This window comes from Sceloporus undulatus, chromosome 1, assembly GCF_019175285.1.
Source record: "Sceloporus undulatus isolate JIND9_A2432 ecotype Alabama chromosome 1, SceUnd_v1.1, whole genome shotgun sequence".
Classification (NCBI taxonomy): domain Eukaryota; kingdom Metazoa; phylum Chordata; class Lepidosauria; order Squamata; family Phrynosomatidae; genus Sceloporus; species Sceloporus undulatus.
In genome coordinates, this window is record NC_056522.1 from 210,123,841 (window position 1) to 210,129,865 (window position 6,025).

Sequence of the window (6,025 nt, forward strand, 5' to 3'; positions counted from 1 at the left end):
ACTGCTTGCCAGAGGAAAAGGGAGGTAGTGATCTTCATGGATTTTCTTCTTTCCAAACAACCTCCAGTTATACTCTTCCACCACTCCTTGTTGGGGAGGAATGTCCCCAACTTTTCAGAGCAGTTCTGAGCAACAGTTCTGAAGCAGTATAAAATTCACTAGCCATTCCACCAGCAGGGCTCTTCTGTAGGGTCACACATATGGAAAGAATTTGCTGCCGACGAGAGGCAGAGTCCAACTAGGTTTGGGAATGAAGTCTTTACCATCACAGCCGTTCAGCTGCAATAGAGAGAATGTGGAGGAACAGTGCCATAGCAGTTTGATCCTGGCAGGATGGCTTCTGCCCTCACTCTAGCTGAGTCCTGAGGTGACCTCCTTGACCTCAAACTGGGTGACGCTTGCAGCTTTGTACAATCCAGTGGAACTGTGGACAGCATCTGACAAGCATCAACCAGAGTGATGAAGACCAGTTATTCTGAGGCAGAGATGGCAACATAAGAAGCTGCCTTACATTGTGTCTGAACCTTAGTCTATTTGACTCTGTATTGTCAGTGGTGGCTTCACTCTAGCCTTTTGGGCAGATGTCTCTGCTGCCCCACCTTGAGATCCCTGATGCTCCTTGGTAGTTGCCTTCTTGGTAGTTGTCTTCTAAGTCCAATGCTCCTTAGCTTCTGAAGTCAAATGAGATCAGATGGATTCATGATACAGTGATGGTACATTAGAGAATCTCCGGCATCCATTTGGCACACACACACAATTTTCACCCACATCCCATGCAAGATTCCCAGTCCTTTATAGCTCTGTTTTAAGTTCAAGGTCTGCAGAATGAGCCGAAGCAGAACTCTAATATATTTAATCAAATAAGATATTTATTCAAGAAAAATACAAATACAGACATTAGACTTTAGAAATATAATAATAATAATAATAATAATAATAATAATAATAATAATAATAATAATAATAATAGAAACATAATATGTATAACCTCAATTGAAATGTTAAGACATGGATAAAGGACACTCACGGAGCCAAAGTGTCCATAGATTTGTAAAGAAGTTCACCCAAATAGTGTCTGGGGAAGACAGATTGATGCTGCTATATTGGGGTGAAGGGAATTGAGTACATACACTCCACCCAACCATGCTGTTTCCCAGATGCAAATCTCCTTCTATATTTGCTATTAGCCATACAGGAGAAGCATACAGCATCCTTTCCTCCTACTAAAAGCAGCCAGGAAACCCAGACCCAATCTCACTGAAGAATTAATGCAGTTTGACACTGCTTTAACTGCCATGGCTCAATGCTATAGAATTCTGGGATTTGTAATTTTGTGAGATACTTAGCCTGGTGCCACAACATACTAAAAATTGCAGGATTTGAACCATGGCAATTAAAGCAGTGCCAAACTACATTATTTCTGCAGTGCAGATGCAGCCCCAGACACTGAGCTCTTGTATCATACATTGTCTGGCCCCTTCATTACCATGGTAGATATTTTAAGACCAGTTCCCTAAGCACCTCAGTTTAGATAATGTTTTTGCAGGGATTACTGACATGCACCCTGACAGTCAACCAACATGCATGTTTTAGACACTGGATGGTCTTCTATTGAAAGCCAGGATAGTGTAATGGTTTGAGTGTTGGACTGTTACTCTGGAGACCAAGATTCAATTCTCCGCTCTGCCATGTAACCCACTGGGCAACTATGAGGAAGTTACATGCTGTCAGTTTCGGGGAGGCAATGGCAAATCTCCTCTGAACAAATCTTGACAAGAAAACCTATGGTAGGTTCACCTTAGCATCACCATAAGTTGGAAACTTGAAGGCACACAACAATAACAAATAATCTGCCATTATTTGACCACTGGGGCTTGCCATCCTTCTCATATCAAATGAATGGAGGAAACAAAGATTCCCTCCATTTGAGATTGTCTGATAAGGAACCACAAATGGACATATATTTATATTACAGTGGGCCAAAACATTGAAGTAATTTTCAAACAGGCCACTGTGTTAGTCAGCTTCAGTATAAGAACAAGGGAGGGAAGAAGACAGAAGTCTTATGGGACTTTTAAGACAAACCAGAAATATTTCAGCATAAGCATCTGATACATCTGAAGAAAAAGGATGCAGTTCACACAAGCGTATGCTGTCATAAATGGGTTAAAGATGCCTCAAGACTCCTTCCTTCCTTCCTCCTCACTTTTTGTACTGAAACAGTATACAATTCAAGATGCTGTCCAGCCAGATTGGCTGGATGTCCTTTTCCATTCTGTCCCCTCTATTAATATTTATAGTGTGGATGCCTTGGAGAGGAAGGGCCTAAACAGACATCCCTAAAAGGGGGGCGTCACACTGCCCCTTTGTGCAGCAGATTGGGGCTTCAGCAACCACACACTGTGGCCCAGATCTGGCATGTTGCCGGCTCCAAAAGAAGCGGCAGAAAGCCGCTCTGTTTGGAGCTGGCAAAATGCTGCCCTTGCCACCTTGGTGGCACTTTGCGGCACTCCTTTTGGTGAACAGCGTCTGAACACTGTGCCAAAGGATTGCTGTAATGTCGCCACCACGTGGTTGTGTTGGCAGCGTGATGGTGGCTTGGGGGTGGAGTCAGGGCGTGCAGCCGCCATGCCCCCACTCTACCCCAATGCCAGCCCTTTTGGCTGGTCTGATTAGCCTTGAAGTTACATTTAAATAACATAACCTCCCTCCCCAATGAATATAAGTATGCACACATAAAAACGTGCAAAACTTTCTATCCAAATTGAAACTAAATACAAAACCATAAATAAAATCAAATTAAAATTAAATAAACATACTTTTTCAAGCAACAGTGAAAAATGTCCCACCATAAAATCCATGAAAGGCTTCAGGAAATAAAAGAGGAAGCAATTGAACATAAACAGACTGTCAACTATAGAGCCCTGGTGAAAAGGGAACAAAAGCCAAATACAGATTTGAGGGCTTTGCTAGGCCTAGGTAGAAATATTAACAGGATAAACATGTCCATGTTCAATACAGTACTCATATGCTGTAGGTCCCATTCCAAAGTTCATGGTGTTTTCAGGCAAGTTAGCATGTCAGCCTACAGGTAATTGGTGTGTGAATGCCCTTATTTTAATTGAATTGAAAGATAGCAAACAAGCAATATATCACTGCTGAGGAGAAAATGGATGGGTTTTGACTGAACATAGTATAGTCCATACCATTGCTACCCAAAATGCCAGCCCACAAGCCATAAGCTTCTAGTCCCTGAAGAGTTTCCAAGAAAGGGGGGAAAAACAACAACTGTAGTCAAAAGGAACTAGTATGGTGATGAAATAAAATTACTAGTTCCTCACTTCATATAGCTTGGAATACAATCATTTATACAATGGAAGAAGGTACTATTAAAATACAATACACTTTTACCACATAATGGTAATGATCTATGCATGAAAAAATACAATGCACAGGAGAGCTATGTGGACCAGCAAATGTTATTCTCCAGTGGCATTCCAGACCTTATATGGAATTAAAGAATAACGGAACCACCCTCCTCAAGTCATTATCATCACTGGAAAATGATACACCCTTCAAGAATTCCACACAACACCAAACATTGCCCCACAGATTTTATTTGCTAGGAGGAATTGGCCTGCAAATTATAGTGCAGCTCTAAAATACAATGTTCCTTGTTTTTTGCAAAGTGACATTGAAGATGCATGAGAGTGTGAGACTGCATGGTTACCTTGCCCTGGTACCTTTATTTCTTTTATTGTTCACACACACACACACACACACACACACACACACACACACACAGACAGAGCTTTCTGGCCAACTAACAGAGATAACAAGGTAAAAAATAGTACCATGGTAAAATGGCATTTTACTCTTCTTATCAAGATGCAACTGTGTGATTGCAAAGTTCATTCCGCATATCCCTGCTTCATACCACAGTTCTGTCAGATATCTTTTTAGTTATTGCACAGTAAATGTGGTTGCTGTTTTATCAGATGTGAGATGCTGGTCCACTGACACATCATGTAGTGTCAGCCAGCTGTCTATTTATTAATCATGGTCAAATGAACCATACACAGCTTCCTTGTCTTTGAATTGTACCAGGGGATAGCAGCAGCAACTCGGGATGCCATATCCAGCCTGTAGGCGGGACAATCCCTCTTTGGGTGGTGCCAACCCGGTCCCGGTCCGGTTTGGAACCAAAACCGGGACAGCACCACCCGTGGCCACCTCTGCCCCCACGCGTGCCACGGGGGCCTCCAAGGCCTCACTGAGGCCTAGGAGCGCTCTCCGCGGTTGGAGCTCCGGCTGCAGAGACGCTCCCTCCCAGGCCCCAGCGAGGCCTTGGAGGCAGCTCCACGATCGCGGAGTCCTCCAAGGCCTCGCTGGGGCCTGGGAGGAGGAGGAGGCTGCTTGCCACCGCGGCGATGGCTGCGATGACGGGCGGCCCCCGCGCCCCTTCCCGGCCTGAGAGGAGGCCGAGGCTTCCTCCCAAGCCGGGAAGGAAGACAAGGTTTAAAAATGTAGGACCTTTTTTCTTAATTTCCTGGCCAGGAAATAAAAAAAAAAGAGGTCCTACATTTTTAAACCTTGTCCTACATTTTTCCCGGTTTGGAGGTCCTCAGGTATGGCAACCCTAGCAGCAGCAGGAGCAAGGGTGCTGACAGGAGTCTCACACAAGGCTACTGCCCATTTATTCTTCCTTGGGAGCTTCTGCCTCCTCCTTTCCCAAATGAGTGGTTTACCATAGCTTTTTACAAAGGGCCCTGGAATGTAATTCTTTGTCTGGGATTTGTTTGCCCACTCTGACCAGCAGTGGCTTTTTGGGGCCTTCAGTAGTGATAATCTGAACCCTTTAACTGGAGACTTAATGAATTGAACTGGGGCCTTCTGCATACACAGCATGTGCTCTTCCACTGGGTAATGATAAACTAGGATTCTATTATTATTCCCAACTAGAATAGACCCCATGAATCAATTGGATGTACCTTTGTGTTGACTCACCACCATTCAGCAGTTGGTTCAATGGGTCTTTTCTAGTTGTGACTAACCAATAGGATTCCAGCCATAGCGTGCACAATGTCCAATAGAGCACTATATGGAGTTTATGCTTACACATGTAAACACAGTTGTGGGAACTGTGTCGGGAACATACGAACACATAAGTTATGCGTGCAGATTTTCTTTTTTTAGGTGTTGCACCTGTCTCCCTCCACAGAACCCAAAAGCACCCCCTCCCTTAGTAAAAAGTACCTGAAGTCCCACATGATTATTCCATTCTTTGTGGCATGCAGGCAGGACTGGAGAAGTGTCTGCTAGAACCCCATAGCCAGATGCAAAGTGATGACATCTGTTGGGTCCTCAGAGGATTTTATGACTATTGTAATCATTTTGCTTCTGACTACAGGGACCAAACACTTCTTTGATCCTGCTTGCTTGCCATGAAGCATGGAATGGTTGTGCATGATGGCTTCTGGGGGTTTTCAGTATGTCAGGAGGAGGGTATATAGCTCAGTGTAGCATGGGTCTGCTTGCAGATATTTATGCTATACTGAGAAGACGTTGGACTGGAGTCAAAGGGGTGCAGTGTCAGTGCAAAAGTATGCATGCTTTGCTGCTATGTACAGCTCTGTTTCTGAAGGAAGGGAAACTTAGAAGTGGCTAGCACTATTTTGCAGGACATTTTGGGTGAGTTGTGTGAGACTAAACCATTGAACTCAATGAACCCTCAGGGACGTAGCTAGGATTTTAGGAAGGGGGGTCCAGACTAAGTGCCACCATTATAATGGGGCTTGGGTGCAGCGGTGCAGCAGCACACACCATTCATTTTTCTAATGGAAGGGGGGTCCGGACCCCAAGAACCCCCCCCCCCTTGGCTACATCCCTGGAACCCTCAATGAAATGGTTGCCTGTCTTTTCATCACAGGACTTTTCTTAGGCAGCATAATATTTGAAGACCCTTGCATTCCAGTTAGGAAGGCTGTTAGTAGGACACAGGAAGCAAGATTCTACAGTTCCAGCA